Raw genomic sequence first — 21,657 nt, 5'->3', positions numbered from 1 at the left:
GGACTTAAGCTGGTGGTGAGAGTGGTGTGCCAACACCTATCATGGAAGGTGAGATACTATAACCATGCGCAATTACCGTGTAAACCATTCATTCCCTAATATAACATAAAAATAAAATAGAGTGGCTTCTTACACAGAGCTACTGAAAGGATTGAATGATTGCTACTTTTTTTAAAATTTTATTTTTTGCCTCCAGGGTTATCGCTAGGGCTGGGTTCCTGCACTACAAATCCACAGCTTCTTGCTGTCATCTTTTTTTTTTTTTTTTTTTCCCATTGTTGTTGGTGCTGTTGTTGGATAGGACAGAGAGAAATTGAGAGAGGGGGAGAGAAAGCCCTGCTTCACCATTTGCGAAGCGACCCCACTGCAGGTGGGGAGCTGGGGCCTCGAACCGGGATTCTTGCAACAGCCCTTGTGCTTCACACTATGTGTGATTAACCCTGTGTGCTGCTGCCTGGACCTCATGACCGCTCTGTGTGTCTTTTTCTCCAGATCTGACCTCAGTGTCAAAAGATTTGGCATTTGGTGGAAAAGCCCACAAGAAGAGATGATTTGAGTCCTGGTGGTGACACATCTGATAGAGCACACACATTACAGTGTACAAGGACCCAGGTTCAAGCCCCCCATCCCCAACTGTGAGGGCAGAGAGTTTCATGAATGGTGAAGCAGTGCTGCATCTCTCTCTCTCTCCCCCCCCCCTTTTCTATCTCATCCTCCCTTCTCAATTTCTGTCTCAATCCAAAATAAATATATATAAAAGATGTGATTTTGTGTCTTGGCTATATCAGAACAAAGGATCACAGATTCACCTGATACATAGCTGTTGTGACTAAATCTCAAAGATAAAAACGATCTAAATGCAAATGAAACTCAACTTCCTGGGGCCAGGTGGTGCCGTGGTTGAGTGCACAAGTTACAGCGCACAAGGATTTGGATTCGAGCCTCTGGTCCCCATTGGCAGGGGGAAAGCTTCACAAGTGGTGAAGCAGTGCTACAGATGTCTCTCCGTCTTCTCTCTCTGTCTCCCTTTCCTCTCAATTTCTGGCCATCTCTGTCAAATAAATAAAGATTAAAAATTTAAAAGAAAGAAAGAAAGAAGCCCAACTTCTTAAGCTCCAGAGTGTGGTTGCACTATAAAGTATCCATTCTTGTGGATAAAATGTGGATTCTTGCGTTCCTTTTAGAACAGCATATGTTGTGTGCCATCCAAGCTCTCCACTTCCCACCCTCCAAATGCAAACATTAAAACCCTAACCTCAGAGCAATAGGCCCAACAAATGCCAACTGTGTTTTCCCAGAGCTGAACCAAATGCCTGGCGCACATTCTAAGTGCAGACATTGTGTGAGGGAACTCAGCTAATGCACAGAGTGACAGCTCAAATAGCAGGCAGCCATTATGACTACTAAACTCAGCAAAAGCTAATTGCCATTTTGGAATTAGATGGGGGTGTTGGTTGCACAACATTGCTAAGGTACTAAATGCCACCAAATTATACAGTGTGGTTAATTCTGTGTTATGCGAATGCCACTTCAATTAGAGAATTGAAAAAACAGCTAATTGTCACTTGGGCCAGATGCTGGGTTAAGATGCACTTGAATGCCCCAGATGAAGGCTTTGAGCATGCATATTGGAAAGGAAAAAAGAAATAACAAGGTTACCACTTGGAGAAATTGTGAATCTGTGCAGGTGGGTTTCATGGCTGATGAGAGCAGAGGCAGTAGGAGCCTCGACTCTTACCAGCCTGCCAGCAGCCAGGAACACAGTAGAGATGTTCAAACCAACAGCCTGAAAGAACTTCAAGACCAAAGGCCCATCCTGAATTTGGCCTTGAGGCTCACCAAGGAGTCTGTTGTTGTGAAGCAGATTTCTTAAACCTTCACTGCCTCTGGCTTTTTTCTCTGAGTTACTCTTTACTCCCCTTTTAGTACACACATAACAGCATGTTTGCCTTTAGTCTCATCATTCCTGCTGCCTGATCTAGAATATTCCCTAGCCCTGCAATGCCTGGTAATGTGCAATGTAATCTTGCTCTTATCATTGGCGTTGTTGCCACTTGCCCTTTGAAGGCTCTTTCAAAGTGTCTTTAAGTGTAATGCTTTATTTTCACATACAGGGACACACCACCTTCTTCCTCTTGGATTTCTCCCAGCTGGGGGACTAAGCCCTGGTAATTTAATCATGCAGATTCATTGGCCCCCCGCTTCCATGGCCCTGGTTACATCACAATTCCCTTTCACTGCCTAGTGCATATTTTCTGGCAAACTGTCTTATTTCTTCTGCTCAGAGGAGGGAAGACAATGGGAGCTCAGGTGCTTTTGCGGCTCTTGTTTCTTTTGTTTGAGGACATGTCCAGGATTTTTTCTTAGCTCCCTGAACTGCTCATTTCTTTCTAGTTCAACAAGACTTACATATCAGTGCCCACAAAGGGCACCTTCTCCAGTGTCTAGATCCTCTCCTTATTATTCACACTTGAATGTTTTCTCTGTTGGCTTCTGCTCCCCCTTGCCCAGAAGGCCTAGTGCTATTGTTGGATTTGGGGGTGTTTGCTTCCGTATTCTTTGCTCTTCCCAGCTCCTTATACCCCAAGGTGTTTTTTTTTTTTTTTGGACTTTCTGTGGATTTGAAAGCATTCTGGTTTGAGAATACTCATCAGTGTACAAACACTGGCTTGTCGTAGCCTGTTCGTGTCACTTGCTGGCCTTTTGATTCGGAGCTCACTCCTAATAGCTAGTTAGCACAGTTGTGAGAATTCAGTAAGGTTACTATGTCTGTGAAGGCCTGGAGCAAAATGTCTAGGAAAAGTGGGTGTGCTTCAAATGTTGGTTACAGGAAGCCTAAAATTATTTTTTATCTCAGAATATATTTCACTGATCTGAGTCTGTGACTTTAAAAAGGCTCTTAAACAAGAGTGCAAACAGTGGCCATTCATTGTAGTGGGAACACAAAGTGGTACAACTTTTACAGAGAAAACTGACACCACATGTGTCAAATATATTAAGAATATATGAGTTCTCTGTCCTAGCAATTCCAGTTTAGGAATTTATGCTAAGGTAATATTTTATCTGCTCAAAGATCTTGCTATGAGGAGTTGATTGAAATCCAACTCTTTTCCCTCCCTTATTTTGTATTCATAACCAAATGATGCACACAGAAAAAGAATGTATACAGCTATCTGAAAAGGCCTTACAGAAGCATACTGACTTATGTTATTCATGATATTTTAATTGAGAAGACACTCTTGGATATATAGTAGGTAAGGTAACTCTTGAGCATGTATAATCATTTCCTCCCAAAAAATGTTCAACCAGACTTTTCCCAACATGTGTCACTTTGGTATGAAACAAAGGTCACTCTAAGCCCCATGAGCCTTAGGACAGACTGTCTCCCATCGCTGAAAGCGTAAAGTTTACCAAGACAGAAGAGTGTCTTCAACAACAAGCTTTTTATTGAAGAAGCCTATTTGAAAGAAGGTCAAATATGTAGAAGCAAAGTCTTATCAAATGAAATCATCCTCTCTTGTCATGTGACACCCCCTTTCTCTCCTTGCTGGTCCATACCCCTAGGTTATAAACCTAGCTAGGTTTATAACCCCTGTCTGTCCCATTCCTTTAGAATTTAAAGGCATGTAAACTCCCCCCAGCCCCCCCCCCATCGTTTTTTTTGGGGGACTGGCTTCGCGGGTGGGAGACAGAGAGAGACCAAATAGGACTCATGGCTGAGCTGTGAACACAGTTCAACCTTTATTTACAAGTGGGGATGAAGTTCAAAAAACTAATCTCTTCTAATCACAACACAGTTCTGTCCTGCATCTCTCTCCTCCAGCTGAAGAGTCAGGAACAAAGGAAATACTTAAAGATAGGGGGCGGAGAGAAGCGTGAACCAGTGATGACTAAACCAAAATGTCCTGGAGGCGGGTGTGTGTGTGTGTGTGTGTGTGTGTGTGTGTGTGTGTGTGTGTGTGTACCCAGCCAACAGTGGACATGCAAACAGAACACATCGCAAGCAACACAAGCAAACCCACTGTGATGATAAAAACAGAAGGTCTCACAAGCAGAATCCAGAGGCATACCAACACACCCCCAATATAGGCTACTAAATGTAGTCTTTTTTCTCCAATTAATCTGTCTGTTGTGCCTATGACAAATCAGCACACTATCTAAGTGAGCTATTATGCCAGCCCCTGATGATAGTTATTTTGCTCCTCCAGGCTGATAAGAACTCAGAAGCATCAGACTGGAGGAATGCTCTCCTGTGCTCCAACATGTACTTTAAAAATGATAAAGTCTTGATCTACGTCCACCTGCCAAACACACTCTACCCACAGCTGTTCCCCCAAGAAATGGTTACTCCATCCTTCCTATGGCTCAGGCCAATCTTTTGGATTCATCTTTGATTATCACAATCCATATTCAACCTACCAGCCCTACCTTCAGTGTGTTCCCAGAATCCCAGGCTCGCCAGAGGCATTTGCATTGCCCTAGTACAAGTCAACAACGTCACTCAGCTATTTTGGTAAAATAGTATTTCCCTTGATCTTGCTAGAATGCCTCACATGCTATTCTCAGAACAGTATTAAGGCATTAAAAGTCGCATAGAACACCTCTGCTCATAGCCTCCAGCCTCACTCAGAGTTAAAGACACCTACAACAACCTCCAAAGTCCACTACTTTTTGTCTCAGTCATTCCCTCTCCACTGGCTTCTTTTCCTGCTTGCTTTTTACTTGCTCCCTTTGCCACTGCCATACTTCTCATTTCTTAAGCACACCAGGAAAGCTCTTGTTTCTGCTGGCTGTTCATAGCTTCTGCACTGCTCCTCTACCAATGGCTTCCATTCATTACTCAGACTTTTCCAGCAAAGGCTAACTGGGCCTGGCTACCTTATCTAAAGTTTCATCTTGTTGCCCTACTGTCAGCGACCCTGATAACTTTCCCAGGTTTTCTGTTTTCCCTAAAGCTCTTATGCTTTCACTGGTTGATGATGCATAGTTTTTATGTTTAAACATCTCTAATATCGAGATGTAACTGATGAACACATAACTGTCAAGTAGTTAGTAGTCTATTCTCCCTATTATAGCAAATGATATAGTGCAATTTAAAAATATTTATTTATTTAAGAAAGGAGACATGAACAAAATCACAGGATGGGGGTTAGAACTCCACACAGTTCCTGCACCCAATCTCCACATCCCATCCCCTCCCCAATAGCTTTCCCATTCTCTATCCCTCTAGGAGCATGGACCCAGGGTCGTTGTGGGTTGCAGAAGGTGGGAGGTCTAACAAAGTCCCAAAACCTAGATATAGTGCATTTAAATTGATAGTATGGGACTAGAAGATAGCTCATTTATTAGAGTGCACACTGTGTCATACAGGAGGACCAGGGTTCAAGCTGCCAACCACCACATAGTACCACCATTTAAAGGGGAATCTTCATGAGTCATGGAGTGGTCTTGTGGTGACTCTCCACTCTCTAGCTCTCTATCCTCCTCTCTGTCTGTAACACTCTATCTGGAAAAAAATTTAGTCTGTGAAACCCCAAAGAACGTCTGGCTGAAAACAAACAAGTAAACAAACTTTTTAAAGTGACAGAGTGTGAGTGTGGGGGGGGGGAGCTTCTAGGCTGTAGCACATCCAGTGAAGTGCACTTAGGTTCAAGCCACTGAGTAACTCTTTCTGAATGGAGAAGTTTCCCAAACAGTGGAGTAGTGCTGCAGGTTTCTCTCTCTCTCTCTCTCTCTCTCTCTCTCTCTCTCTCCTCCAGTCACTGGGGCTTGGTGCTGGCATTATACACAGCTTCTGGTGCCATTTTTTTCCTTTCTTTCTTTTTCTCCCTTTTCATTTGATAGGATAGAGAAATTGAGGGGACGGAGACACACACACACAGAGAGAGAGAGACCTGCAGACTTGCTTCACTGCTCTGTGAAGCAGAAGCCCTGCAGTTGGGCATCAGGGGTTTGAACCAGGTCCTTGTGCATATCCTTGAACTTAATACTATATGCGTTTAACCAGGTGCACCACCACTGGCCCTCTCTCTTTCCACCTGCCCTCTCTATTTCTCTCTCTCGCTATCAGGTTTAGAAAGGGGAGGTGGTTGGGTGGTGGCGAACCTGGTTAAGTGCACATAGAATGAAGCACAAGGACCTGCACAAGAATCCCTGTTTGAGCCTCAGGCTCCTCACCTGCAAGGAAGACGCTTCACAAGCAGTGAAGCAGGTCTGCTGTCGGGCTAGTATTGCAGCAGAGAGAGATGACCCAGGAACCAAAATTGAAGTGCAAGGCAATACAGATCTTAATTCATGCCAATGTCTCAGAGTCAGGCAGGAGTACACCTCTTTAGGCCAGGAGTACACCTCCTTTGAGCTCAGTCTGCACCACCCTCACCCTCCTCCAGGTTCTAACATGGGTAACCACACCCAATGGGAGTGGCTTCACAATCCATACATGGTTATGAGAGGGGTGGAGAAAGGCACCTCCCCAGCAAAGGTTGCTAGGGGTTCAACTGCTAGGATAGCAATACCCTGAGGGGAATTAGGAAGGAGGCCTTTATTCATTTGTAAGAGAAAGCAGAATATTGATATGCAGATAATAAAAGGATGGGCCATACTAGTATGGAAATAGGGTGGAGCAGACTTAATTAACAAAGCTGTTGGCCTAGTGGGAAGATGCATTTTGTGGGGGAGGGAAGACTTATATGGCCGTCATCCTTCTGAAGTTCATATGTCCCCCTTTTTTGCTCAACCCCTTCGTAGAGAGAGAGAGAGACTTACCAGGTGAACTCACCTCATAGGTTAAGCTCTGCCAGGCTCCACCCCCCCCCACAATTTCCCAACAGTCCACAGGTATCTATCTTTCTATCTTCTTCACCTCTCCAATTTATCTCTGTCCAATCCAATAAAAAGAAAAAAAGGCCTTCAGGAGCAGTGGATTCAATAGTAAAGGCACTAGACCCCAGCAATAAGCCTGGAGGCACAATTTTTTTTTTTTTTTTAGAAATGAGGAAAGAAAAAATAGAGGAAGAGAGGAAGGGAAGAAGGAAGTGAGGGGGGAAGGAAGGGAGGGAGAGAGGAAAAGAGAGAAAGGAAGGAAGGAAGGAAGGAAGGCAGGAAAGGAGGAAGGGAGGAAGGAAGGCATAAAAATGGCCCCTGGGAGCTGTGGATTTGTTGTGTAGGCACAGAGCCCAGTGATAACCCTGGTGGTATTAATTAATTAATTAATTAAGTAAGTAAGTAAGTAAGTATAGGATGGATTGTTTGCAAAAAACAATGTTAATTGTGGCAGCAGGGAAAAGATGCTTCTGAGTCTTATTCCTAAGGAACCTTGTGCACTTCTGTTGTCTCTCTCTGTCTCTCTTGGAACACCGTCATCTGGACACCACTACTCTAGCCTTCTGGATGATGAGAAACACATGATAGGGTTGCCTCCATTTCTTCAGCTGGTATCCTGAAAGCCTTGAGAAGCAGAACAACCTAAGCGGATAGGCATCTGATTGTAGATAACTGAGTTATCTCAGAAGAGACCAGAAGAAACAGCCAGCTAAGCCCAGATCAAATAATTGACTGATCTGGCCAAGTGGAAAGTGGCCTAAGTACTGGTTTCCACATTTTTTTTTGTTTTTTACTATGCAGCAACAGATAATGATATTGATGTCGTCTAACATTCATTTAATGAGGTGGAGTGAATAATTATATTGTGTTTATAATATATATCTTTCCGAGTAAAATGTAAAGTTTATGAAGAAGGGAATTTTTAAAATTATTCTTTTATCATCAATATTTGCTTCTTTTTCTCACTACAAAGAGATCACCAAGTAATAGTAAAATAGCTTTAGAATGTCTTAAAAATGGATCTAAGCATTGTATAATTATGTATTTGTTTATGTTGCCATGAGGGTTATTGCCGGGGCTTGGTGCTAGTACTGTAAACCCAATGCTCTCAGTGGCCATTTTTTCCTTTTTTTTTAAATTTTTTTTTTTATGATTTATTTTTCCTTTTGTTGCCCTTGTTTTATTTTTGTTGCCATTATTATAGTTGTTGTTGTTGGATAGGACAGAGAGAAATGGAGAAAGGAGGGGAAAACAGAGGGTGGAGAGAAAGATAGACACCTGCAGACCTACTTCACTGCCTGTGAACTGACTCCCCTGCAGGTGGGGAGCTGGGGGCTTGAACCGGGATCCTTATGCCAGTCCTTGTGTTTAGTGCCATGTGTGCTTAACCTGCTATGACCCTCGTTTTTTTTTTCCTATCTTATTTAATAGGACAGAGAGAAATTAAAGTGAGAGAGGGAAATAGGGAGATAGGGGTAGATAAATAGAGAGAGGGAAGAGAGAGAGAGAGGGAGAGAGAGAGAGAGAGAGAAAGAGAAGTACCTGCAGATCTGCTTCATCACCCATGAAGCATCCCTTCTGTAGGTGGGGAGCAGGGTGTGTGTGTGGTGGGGGGATAAACCGGAACTAATGTTGCACGTGATAATGTATGTTCAACCAGGTGTGCCATAGCTGGGCCCCAACTCTATTTTTGTTAAAAACTGGTAGGATTCATGCTGAAGTCTTTATAGTAGTTACTGTCTGGTGGTGGAATTGTAGATGATTTTTCCCCCTTTTAATTTACCCACAGTGTCCAATTATCAGCAGTAAACAGACCTTTCTTTTTTGAAGAAAATATCATTTTGACTTACTAAATCTTGCAACACTAAATTGAAATTCAACTAGCCACCGTCTTAGGCATGCTACCTCGTGTTCTGGCTTTTGGTATTTCTAGGATTAGTAGGACAGCCATTTTCATTGCTAAGAGAAAGATGAGAATTTTGAACAACGTCATAGTGGAGGACTTGGGCCTCTTGAAATTGTTGTTACTTTAAAGGTTTTCCTGATCTGCCATTTCAGTGTCACATATGATAAGATTTAGTTAACACCTCTCCTTAGTGTTAGCTGAGCACTATGATTCTTATTTGCAGTTATTAGCACATCAAAATGGTGTCTGTTCATTGGAAAATCAAGTGCTCACCTGTGTTCATTTTTCTTTTTTTCTAGGCTAAAATTTGTCTACTGAGTGTCCTTTCTATATTGCTATTAAAGACTAAATTTAAACTAAATAAACCACCTTTTAGGTTGACAAGATGGTAGGGCTAGCACACTCATAATCTGTGTGTTCGCTGTTCATCAGTGAACCTTCACCATTGTGCAGTCACAGCAGCTGCTATTTCTAAAGCATATTGGTCTGAAGACTGCAGTCCTTTATTAGATTTGAAAGGTTTCTCTGTCTCACTGACAATCTGCTTGCTTATTGAAGCATTGTTCCTTCACCCCCTATCCTTTTGCTACAAAATCTTTGCTTAGCATCTCTCCAGCATTTCTCTCTAGTACTAGAGAAAAATATTGATAAGGAAATATGGTGTCCCAGGAAAAATTCTCTTGTCTAAGGAAGTCTCTGTATGATGAGACAGGTATTCAAACTCATTATTTCCCTTTACTGAGATAAGTTTCTTTGTTAAATTGGATTGATGAATACAGCAGTATTGATAGCAGTAATCATCTATTTAACTTGCCATGTTCATCTAGTTAACAACCAGGTGGAGGCAAGGGTGGTTAGCAAATGCTTTGCCAAGACAGGCTGGGCTCTTACACATTGAGTAGAACTTGACTGAGAGAGGAGGTTTACTTGTCCTTACCTTCTATTCACCCCTTTGTAATCCTGTCACCTCTGAAAATGTTTTCAATATAATTCCCAAAAGTCAAATCTAATGCCACCCCAAGAAACCAAGAGTATAGATAGCATTCAAGACAATATATAGAGACAGAATTTTGACTTAAACCTGTAGCCACCAGCCCAGGACACCAGTCCCCCTTTATATCTGATAAACAGCTCAGGAAGGCTGCCTGCTGCATGTCAGAATAGCAGGAAGCACCATATTACTGCCCTCCTGACAATTCAGGAAGCTGAACTGTTTTCCTACTTTATCCGCTTTCAAACAACCCTTTACTGACAGTTTTTTGGGGTTTTTTTGCCACCAATATTATTGCTAGGGCTTGGTGACTACATGACTACACTGCTCCCAGTGGCAAGTTTCTCTTTCAGACAGAAAATCAAAGACAAAGATGAGAGAGAGAGAGAGAGAGAGAGAGAGAGAGAGAGAGAGAGAAAGAGAGAGAGAGAGAGGAGAGGATACCCTACAGCACAGATCCACTGCTCATAAAGCTCCACCCACCCCACCACACACACATTGCAGGTGCTCTTGATTCTATATTCTTTTTTTTAAATATTTATTTATTTATTCCCTTTTTGTTGCCCTTGTTTTTTATTGTTATAGTTATTATTGTTGTTATTGATGTTGTTGTTGGATAGGACAGAGAGAAAAGGGGAAGACAGAGAGGAGGAGAGAAAGATAGACACCTGCAGACCTGCTTTGCCACCTATAAAGCGAGTCCCCTGCAGGTGGGGAGCTGGGGGCTCGAACAGGGATCCTTGTGCTGGTCCTTGCGCTTTGCGCCACGCACGCTTAACCCGCTATGTTACCGCTTGACTCCCTTGATTCCATGTTCTTATGCATAGTAGCATGTGTTCTCACCATAGTGAGTCACCTCCTAGCTCCTGACATCATCTTTTATAAAACCTAAATCTCACCCTGTCATGCCCTACCTATAATCTTCTAAGGTCTCTTCATTATTTCATAAGACATACAAAGGCCCTATGAAGTTGCCATCAATCATTTCCTGCTATGCACTGAACTTGACCCTAAGCAGACACACCACACCCTCTAGAACTATGGGTGGTCTCCAGTCAAGCATTAATGAATAATTACTTAAGACTCTAGTTTGATATTTTAACTTTAAAAAAATATATATATATGTTATTGGGTTAAGACAGAAAGAAATTGAGAGGGGAGGGTGATAGGGAGAGAGACAGAGAGACACCTGTAGCCCTGCTTCACCACTTGTGAAACATTCCTCCTGTAGGTGGGTGTTGTTTTTGCCGGGCTGTCTTCACGGGCGGGTAACAGACGACCCGGGACTCATGGCTGGGTTGTACGCAGTATCTCTTTATTCATGCAGGACGCAGCGCAATCTATACCAAGCTAAGCTAAAACTAAAGTAAAGTACCGTAAAACTCACAATGCTGTCTTTATATGTACTTGCCAAGTAGGGTGGAAACAGGATGTGACATAGAGAGGGTGGAGAGAAAAGTGACTGGTGAAAATCAGAGTGTGACAAGGAGAGGGGGCGGAGCAAAAACATATCATGAACCAGTGGGGATTGAACCAATGCCCTGGAGTGGTTATGTAAATAGAATACAGTGGTTATGTAAATAGAATACAGTGTTAAGCCGGGGGTATTAAACCAATGAAACAGAAGGGGTCTCATGCATCCCAACAGGTGGGGACCAGGGGCTTGAACCTTCATCTTTGTACAGTTTAATACGAGCACTTAACCAGGGGCACCAACACCTGGCCCCTTCTGTCTTGGTTTTAATAGGCCTAGCATGGCTCACACCAACTTAAGTCTCCTGAAGAAGGATGGTAAGTAGTGAGGCCCTGTCCACTGGGTCCCCTTTCTTTTATTAGTTCATTTTAAAACCAATCCATTGAATTTTAAGGAAGTTTATAGAATATTTTGAGGGCCAGGTGGTGGTGCACCTGGGTAAGTGTATACATTACAGTGTGCAAGGACCCAGGTTCAAGGCCCTGGTTCCCACCCATAATGAGAAATCTTCACAAGTGGTGAAGGTGGGCTGCAAGTATCTGTCTTTTTCCCTTTCTATGCCTTTCTCAATTTCTCTCTGTCTCTACATATAGATATAGGTATAGATATAGGTGTAGGTGTAGATATAGATATGGATATGAAGAATGGTTTAATAAGGGGAACATATGGGGAGTGAAATCTGCAGAAGATGGCACCATTAATAAGGGGATGTAAATCCAGAGGTCTCCACTGGCTAACAATCAATGGCTCTCCTTGGATCGACCTTCTCCCGTGAGTACCCATTTATTGGGGAAACTGCCGATCCTTCCTAGCCGACTGAATCCACATGGATCCCAGTCACTTTCAAAGCCAGCAACAAGCAGACATCAGGCTCAACCTGATGCTGTTGACTGGCTACGGAAGAAGGGCAAACGCTAGAAGAAGAAGAATGGCTCTCCTAAGTAGCATTCTTATGGGGATCTCAACAGATTTTATGGCTTCAGTAGTTATCAAATTGTGTACCACCCCCCCATTCACATCAGGTATCAAATATTCTGTGGCCTGGCTCTGTGACTTTGGTTCCACTGAGGCCTATCCATGTCTGAGGACTTAGTTATTTGCTGGTCATGCAGAGTAATAAGCCCATGGATTACACAAGCCTATAGCTAGTACAAATCTGCCACACTGAGCTATCTATTCTGGATATGCTCTCACACGCCTGAGTCTATTCTTCTTCTTCTAGCGTTTGCCCTTCTTCTGTAGCCAGTCAACAGCGTCAGGTTGAGCCTGATGTAAAGTTTCGAGACCTCCTTTGAATCTGGAGAGGTGGCAGTCATTGACTATGTGGGTCATAGTCTGTCTGTAGCCGCAGTGGCAATTCGGGTCGTCTCTGGCTCCCCAGCGATGGAACATAGCGGCGCACCGGCCATGGCCTGTTCGATAGCGATTGAGGAGGGCCCAATCACGTATTTTCTCATCTTACAGATAAATTCCTATCACCCGCCCAAGCTGGTTTCCGCCCAGGAAGATCTACTTGCGAACAAGCCCTGGCCCTCTCAACTACATTGAAAATGGATTCCAGAAGAATTTAAAGACGGGTGCTGTCTTTGTTGATCTCACAGCAGCCTATGACACGGTCTGGCACCGTGGTCTCCTAGTCAAGATCTCAAGATGCCTGCCTCCATGGGTGGCCAACACTATATCCTTTCTTCTCCAACACAGAAGATTCCGGGTGCATCTGGGTGACAAGTCTAGCAGATGGAGACCTGTCTCAAGTGGCCTCCCCCGGGGCTCTGTTCTGGCTCCTACACTATTTAATATTTACATTAATGACCTCCCAGAAACTTCTTCAAGGAAGTTCATCTACGCCGATGACATCTGCTGTGCAACTCAGGCATCAAAGTTCGACATCCTCGAGGAAACACTCACGAAAGACATGTCTCTGATATCTGATTACTGTAAAAAATGGCGACTAATCCCTAGCACTGCAAAAACAGTATCATCTGTTTTCCATCTACACCATGCCTCAGCCTCGCGTGAGCTTAATGTGCAGCTTGGTGATATGAGAATCCGGCATGAAGCCCAGCCAGTCTATCTTGGCGTTACTCTCGATCGCACTCTGTCATTTCACAAATATCTCATAAAAACTGCATCAAAGGTGGGCGCGAGGAATCACATCATTGCAAGACTGGCCAGCTCCTCATGGGGCGCGAGCGCTTCCACACTACGATCATCCTCTCTGGCATTATGCTATTCCACTGCAGAATACTGTGCCCCAGTATGGTTCCGTAGCCCCCATGTCCACTTGGTCGATTCCAAATTATATTCCTCCATGAGGATAATTTCTGGAACCATCCGTTCCACCCCGGTTCCATGGCTGCCAGTTCTTAGCAACATCGCCCCGCCAGATATTCGTCGGGATGCGGCATCATCTAAGTTCATTTCCCACGTCTACGCTCGACCGGACCTGCCAATATACGCGGATATCTTCGCCCACCCTGTCCAACGCTTGACGTCTCGTCACCCAATCTGGTCCCCTATGCCTACACTGAACTTCTCTGTTCCAGACTCTTGGAAACAGAGTTGGCAGTCAGCTGAGGTAAAGAACAAACACCTCATCACAGACCCCTGCAAGCGTCAACCCGGCTTTGACCTAGCACGTTATGATTGGGCCTGAGTCTATGAAAAATGTGAGCACGGTGTCACAACTCCTACAACATCCTTACATGAATCCACCTTGATGACCTGTTGTCTTAACTGAAGACTCCTGAGAGGTCTGAGGAGATAGCACCAGTGAGGCAGCAGCTAACTTTTATGTCTGAGGCACTGGAGTCCCCAGGTTCTACACCCAGCACCATCATCATGTCAGAGGGGTCTGTTTAAGCGGGGGGGGGGGGGGAACAGTCCTGAGAGAATGTTCCTGCCAAGCATTTTGATATCTATGATGAGATCTCAGCTCAAGTATCTACTGTCCAGAGGACCACACTGGACTGAATGAGCTATGAGTCATGAACTTCAGAATTCTCTTTTTTTGAGGGGCCCCTAAGATAGCTCACCTGAGAGGGCACCTGCTTTGCCATGTAGGCCATTCAGCTGGGAGCCCGTATAGTCCCCATGAAAATACCATGACACTAGGGGAAAACTTTAGGGCTATGATGTTTCCCTCTGTCTTTATATCTAAAAATAGCATTCTGGAGCAATAAAGCTCCAGTAACAACAACACTTCTCAACAAAATGGAGGAAAATCTATTTTCCCAAGGTAAGGAAAATTTCAGACCCCTGCCCTTGGGACTTCTCATCTGCCACGTGTGAAGTTTTCCAACTTCTACTTACAAATGTGACCCCTATTCCCCAGTGACTCCATCACCACATAGAGGGAGTAGCAGGCTTCCTATGCTCCCATAAGAGGAACTGAGTGTTCCCAAAAGGCGTTTTACTGTCAAACAGAGCAGCAGGAAGAAAGAAAGTCAATATCCAGGGCAACTAGCTGATTGTTGAAACTGGGCCTCACATGGAAGACAGATAATGGTCTGGTGATTTCACACGTAAACATTTTTAAGATGCCAATAGCCAGCAGTTTGCCTTTCACATCAGGTATCTGTGAGGAGTGGGGAGGAAAGAAGACAAGAAAATTCCCCCACCTCTGAGATGAGCCTATGGTAACTTGTATTGAAGAAAAGAACCCTCATTGTCCAAGTGCCAGAGCTTACCTCCCTGATTTACAGCAAGACTTCCGAGTCTGATGACTTAAATCTAAAGTTACTGCAGCTGCCTCCCCTGCTTGTGGTGGATGATGAAGTGGAAGACAGTGTGAGAGAGTAAATAGAGCTTTCAGGGACCGACTCTGGGCAGGAACTAGGTCCCAAGTTGCTATTAAGTCTGACACTGTGGGAGAGGATAAACTTTATGGGGCATAATTGGATGGCAAATACTGAGATACAGTTCAGCTGCCAGCTACTGAACTGTATGATGCTGGCTCCTATTTTTTTTTATCACTATGCCCCCTACATATATGTGCGTACACCCCCCATGTATATATTTATACAAAACCACAATACATATACATAGTATACACACACACACACACCACTTATGCAAACACCACACACACACATACACTTCATACACAAATACAATGGAACTCAGTAAAGTGGTTTTGATGCAGTGAAGTAGAGAAATGAATTTGCACAGAAGCAACATAGGGTGGGATTCGAACCCTAACAATTAATTATTAATGCAACTGACCTTCTGACAGAAAATCTCCATCACTCTTTCACAAGCCCCTGGGCTTATTACCCATAGGGTTCATGAAGAGTCTGGGTATTTGGGATATTTCCCAGAAGAATCTACAATCCCTGAGGCAGGAAATAGCCATCAGCATCCTATCAACTGTGCTTCCGACTTCCTTGAAATGGTATGTTTCTTTTAACAGGGGCACAGGGCTTCTATGAAAAGTAACTTTCTTAGAAATCATTCTCAAATCCCCAGATTTTAAGAGGCCTGATGGAAGCTGGGGCTGGAGTTTACCCTGAGGCCAGTGTTAACTTAGGATCATGTTAAGGAGCCGTGAAACTCTGGGAGCTTATGGTGGAAAAACCACACGGTTTTCAGGCACAGATGTGCACTTAGGAGCCTGAAGATGGCCATGTTGGGGTATCTGTGGCTATTTTTGTTAAATGCAGATGGATCTCATCACTGGACGGGGTTTGGCAAGATGTCCTTGGTAAGGCATCTGACTCAGTCCTAGGAGACCGTGGCATCTTTACTTTCCCTAGAAAGTTCGGACTTCCAGGAGGCATGGCCATGGAGAAAGTTCCTATCCACTAGACCAAATCCTTCAGAACAACTGAAGACAGTTGAGTTGAATAACCCTGTGTGCTTTTTTTTTTTTTTTTTAAAGATAGGGACAGAGAGGCAGAGAGAGAAAGAGACCACAGCGCTGAAGCTTCCTTCCATGCAGTGGGGGCTGGGCTTAAACCTGGGTCCTTGTACACAGCAAAGCAGCACACTAGTCAAGTAAACTATTGGTTTGTTAGAAAAGTCATCACACACACACACACACACACACACACACTGCATAGAAAAATATGCCATGACTTTTCTGACAATCTAATATCTTACCCTTCCATAAATGTGAATCGTAGGCACTATCTGCAGTCCAAATGCAGCTCACAGGTCTGATTGCTGGAGCCCTGGGATACCTCTGGCTATAGCCAGCACTGACCCTGTCCCGCTGGGCTCTGGCTAGGACAGGCCACTGAAATTCTGATCAGCTGAAGCTGAAGAGACCAAAGCTCAGCAGCACAGCCGCACCTCCCAGTAGTGGCCGCCCAGTGCGTGGGCCCTTTCTTATGATGCATCTTGGGATATCTGAGGGCTTGGCTTATTAATGTGACATCAACTACCTTTCTCTACTTTGGCTGCTCTTGGTGTACTTTCATTGGAGAGTTTCAAAGCAAACACATGGAGAAAAAGGGCCTATTGTAGGAGGAATCCCCAAGACATGGTAGGATGAAGACAAATCCATAAGCATTTCTTTGTTTTGTTTGTTTGTTTGCAGCAAAGCACATCAAGTGGCAGGCAACCCAGGAGGAGCCACAACACCCCAAGTCAGGGGTAAAGTGAGCAGAGCAGCAGATGCCAACGGAGGGGGTGAGCCACTATCCTGAACAGGATAGTTCCCCTTTTCCAATTTCAGAATCCAGAGGGAACAGTTTTCTTTCTGTGCCAATGAAATAGAAACTGTATAAGCCATTTATGAAGCCGAAAGTGTTCCCTCAGCAGGAGAGCAGAGGACACAGAAAATGCTATTTAAAAACACAAGGCAGCTGCAATGGTTGAGAACAGAGGGGACCTTGGTGAGAGAGGAAATTGAAAATGTCTTGGTTGGTCCAGGCCCTGATTTACCTGTTGGAAATGAAGGGCTATTTCACATTCTGAACAATGTGCCAGCAATGACACCCAGTTCACTGCCTAATCGGAAGTTTCCAGCAAATTAATAGGTAATTCTGATGGAATAACAAAACCTCTCTTGGGTGGAACATTAATTATCACCCTGCTGTAGGGAAAGGTGACAATGTGGATTTTTCTAGGAGGAAGGAGAGAGAACAAGAGGTTATTTTCAGGGTCAGTAACTCTACTCTTTCCTTTCTTCTCCTTCATGTTTCCCCCTCAGAATTGAAGCTGTGCAGGAGAGGGTAATGATTCCTCACCCCCACCCCACCCCCATGAGCCACTGAGCTTTGTAAGCAGAAGATTCCTGTCCTTAAAGGATGGGCATGAGATTGGCTCCTTTGTTTGCAGAGGGAGGCTGCCCTCTGCCATTGCTGGGAGGGGTCCACCAATGTCCCTGCTGCTGCAGAAAGTGATGATAAAGCTTTCTTCAGAGGCTTCCCTCCTCTTCCACCTCCACCTTAGTCAGCCCCAGGGACACAGTACCTGCACCTGCAGTGGCTCCATTTTTAGATTTCCCAGGACAGAGTACTCTTCATGGAGTCCTGAGAGCACCCAGTGAGGAGAGGGGACAGCCTTTCTCCCTCTCCCTCTCCTTTCTCTCTCCTCCAGGGTTATCACTGGGGTTTGGTGCCTGCACTAACAATTCACCACTCCTGGTCGTGCCGTTTTTTTCCGTTTTATTGGCTAGGACAGTGTGAAATTGAGAGGGAAGGGGGAGGTAGGGAGAGAAAGATAAACACCTGCAGACCTGCTTCTCCATTTGTGAATTATCCCCCCTGCAGGTGGGGAGCAGGGGCTTGAACCCAGGTCTTTGCATGGGTCCTTATGCTTAGTACTATATACACTTAACCAGGTGTGACGCTGCCTGGTCTCCAAGAGGGGACAGTCTGCATCCCTATCTTCTAGTGTGACAGCTGAGGTCTGGCATTCTCTAAACTGTATTCTAAGCCTCCACCATGCCAATCTGGACTCCTATTTCCAGGGCTAGGAATACCTCTCTCTTTCTCTTGGCTGAGATCTATCAATCTTTCAGCCCCTCCCATATGGCCACCTTCTCCAGGTGATCTGTAACATTCTCCCTTCATTGCAGTGCAATCAACTTCCAAAGTGCTCTTCCATAGTTCTCCCAGTCACAGCTCCATCACACAGGATGAGGCCTATTTACCCCCCCCCCCCCCCCCCCCCCCCCCGCCATCCATCCCCTCCTAACACGGAAGCCGGAGCACAATGGAGAAAGTGGGTAGACCTTTAATCTGTGGCCCGAGGCCTTAGCAGAGGAAGCAACACCTGTTAGGAATTGCTAAAGATGGGAGCAGAGGACTTGTCAGATAGGAGAGGACCACCCCATTTCCCCACCCCCCCACCCCCTGTGCAACTCAAGGGCACATCCTTCCAGGTGTAGGCCCACAGAGAGGGTGAGGAATAGGTCTCCCAGGAGGTCTTGAAAGTCAAGGAAGGAATGGAGGGTGGAGTGTGGAATTAGAACCATTTTTGAGGGTGGGTATAGATAGCATAATGATTATGCAAAGAGACTCTCATGCTTAAGACTCCAAAGTCCCAGGCTCAATGCCCTGCACCACCATAAGCAGAGCTGAGTAGTGCTCTGGTAAAGATAAATAAATAAATAAATAAATAAATAAATAAATAAATAAATAACATTTTTTTAAATATATTACCTCCTACTTCCTGGATAAATGCATAATGGCTTAGGGATGAGCTCTTCTCATCATTCTCCCTATCACAAAGGTCCTGGTGATCCAGTGAACTTGTGGGAGAGGCTATCACCATGTTAAGTTCACACTACAGTCTGTTCTGTGATTCCCATAGAATACCTCCTGGGAATGCTTTTGAAGGGCGCATTGCAGGCATTAATGTTTTCCTTCTGCTACAATTCTTCATTTTATGTTAGATCTTAAGACTCAGGCAACTTTGTTCTCAGCAACTTTTATTTAAGTTTCATGAGTTTATTATTAATAAATTAGTTTATTGTTGTTGTTGTCATTTACCAGAGCACTGTTCAGTGCTGGCTTATGGTGGTGCTAGGGATTGAACTTGGGAGCTCAGAACCTCAGGCACAAAAGTTATTTACATAACCTTTGTGCTATCTCAGCCCAAGTTGCCTGGATTTTAAGGCCTGCTACATGAGGGAAGGAAAAAAGAAGGAAAGAAGGAGATGGTCACAGCAGCTTTCATTTTCTCCTTCCTTCTATTCTTCCTTTCTCTTCCCTTCCTGTCTTTTCCTTCTTCTAAGAGTTGGTGGCATATGGACTGTTGTCACAGAGTAGGTCATGGATGTATTTGCGTGTGGCTGATGGTGGGTATGCTGACAGGCTGTAGGCTACACCTGCTGAGAGGGCCCATCTTGGTCTGGTGGGCAGACCTACTCCTGACAAACTGGGCTTCGCCCATCTGTGAGTGATCAATCAGGGGCCCCACCTATGGGCAACTAGGGTAGATCTCTCATCAGCTCCTGATATGCTTAAGAACAGGAATTGAGTCGTATTCATCTTGGCCTTTGTGGCATACACGTCACAGGAGGCTCTTGGTGATGCTTGCGGAATAAATGAACACAGTTCAGTGTCAGTTCATGGTAGTGTCTAAAACTGCAAGCTAATTACAGATGGTAGAGAGAACCCTGGGAGGCCTCCTACCTCAGAGGCCAGGAGCCAAGCCAAGTGTGCCACGGGGTGTGTGCCCCTTCAAAGAAGCAGATGGTAAACACACATTCCCAAGTAGACACAAACACAAGGTCTTACTGAAGGTAGGCACCCAGGTTATCTGACCCCTCTACCAGAAGTCTCAGGATATACCAGCCTTCCAGCTAGAAAATAGAAATCCTTTTTGCCTTTAAAGTCTTCACACCCATAGGAAAAAAAAAAAAAAAGACAACAGACTTTCCCTTTTCTTTTTAAGCCCCAATGAAGTGCACTCCATGATGTTGGCACTTGATCAAGAAACACTGGAATGGATGATTCGGGTGTGCAGCCAAGCTGGTAGGGACATCTGTCACAGTGCTGATGGCCAGCGTGGATTTGACTGGTCCAGCTGGCTGGGTGGGGCTCCTCAAGCTCCTCAGAGTGAGGGGAAGTGGGGCTACTTGCAAAGACAGAGCAGTGCCCTTCTTCTGTTGATGGACATGCTCTAGGAGATTTTCCAGAAGGCCTCTCCACCTGCTTCCCACTGCCCACTTACCTCAGTTTGTATCATTTCCTTGCCGCTAAGAAGTTCTAACTTTCCAATAACCAAACGTTAGGAGTCACAGAAGACCAGCCTCTCGCAGTGTCCTGCTGTGGCAGCAGACTTGCTGGGGTTGGTTTGGGATTTCTGCATCAGAGTTCATTTTTCCAGTGGCAGGTTTTTGGCAGAGCTGCCAGCCTCATAAAACAAGGTAATGATCTTTAGGAAGCAATCACTTTAGCTATTGGTTCACAGCAGTTGCCTGAAGAGCCCAGGCAGGACCCAGTGATTTCACTGCTGAGGAGCAGAAGCAGAAGCAGCAGCCACGACAGCCACCTGGAGATGGCAAAGGATGGTGACAGCTAATTTTACAAGCGCTTGGAGATATTCTGGCACCTTCTCGGAACACCAGGGGACCTGCAGTCACCTTGTGGGCTGACTTTTCAATCCCATCATGCTGAAAAACACATGTGGAAAAGAACTTTCTCCTGTTGCATGGCTTCGCAGTTTTCGCTAGGGTCAGTGTTGCCCATGGAATGCCAAATAGGAAACTGCTACAAAAATTGCAGCTAATTACAGGTTAATGGATAAAACAACATTTTTCTCTGGAGAGCTTGTGCATATAGGCTGAAGGGTACAAGTGGGCTGAATGGTATTTGATTCTGTTGTGTTTATCTAAATCATTGGCCTGGGCAGGAAGGTAATATATGAAAAGGGACATTTTTTGAATAGTTGTTTTTGAATTATGTTCATGAAATATACACTGTTATGGAGGATATATGGGAAAGCTACCCTATGATTGCATGACTAATTTTTAAAGCCTTGAATTGAGAGAATCTCCGCCTCACCCCAAGAACACAGCTGGGTTATTCCTCTGTGGGCTGAATATGTCAATTATGAGCTGAACTAAAGTGAAATTTCACTCCCTTATGGCAAAGTGAACTCAAGAGTGGATACTGTAGCTAGGGCATTGAATAGTAATCCATACACCAAGTACTATTGTTTTTATTAACCTTAAGAACATGTTTTACATAAAAACAGGCTACATCAAAAATGCTCAGTTGATAAATGAACATAATATATCACAGATGATTTCATTCCACAGCAACCTACATTTATTAGCTTAAACTGAAAGATTGGGGGGGGGTGGATCTCATTCCAGTTTTAATCAAGGATACAAATCATTTGAAAGTCATTTCATTAAGATTCTGAAAATCAAAGATTAACCTATGCCATCTGATCCATGCAGCAATCCACAAACTCAGAATTTTAAAGGAAACATTGAATTTTTTTCTTGCATCAAATTCAAACCTTCTAGAAACTTGTTTAAATACATCAAGTTCCTAGCCTACC

Source organism: Erinaceus europaeus, chromosome 5 (assembly GCF_950295315.1).
Source record: "Erinaceus europaeus chromosome 5, mEriEur2.1, whole genome shotgun sequence".
NCBI classification, from domain to species: Eukaryota; Metazoa; Chordata; class Mammalia; order Eulipotyphla; family Erinaceidae; genus Erinaceus; species Erinaceus europaeus.
The sequence above is the reverse complement of the archived record's forward strand: the minus strand, read 5'-3'. Positions refer to the sequence as shown.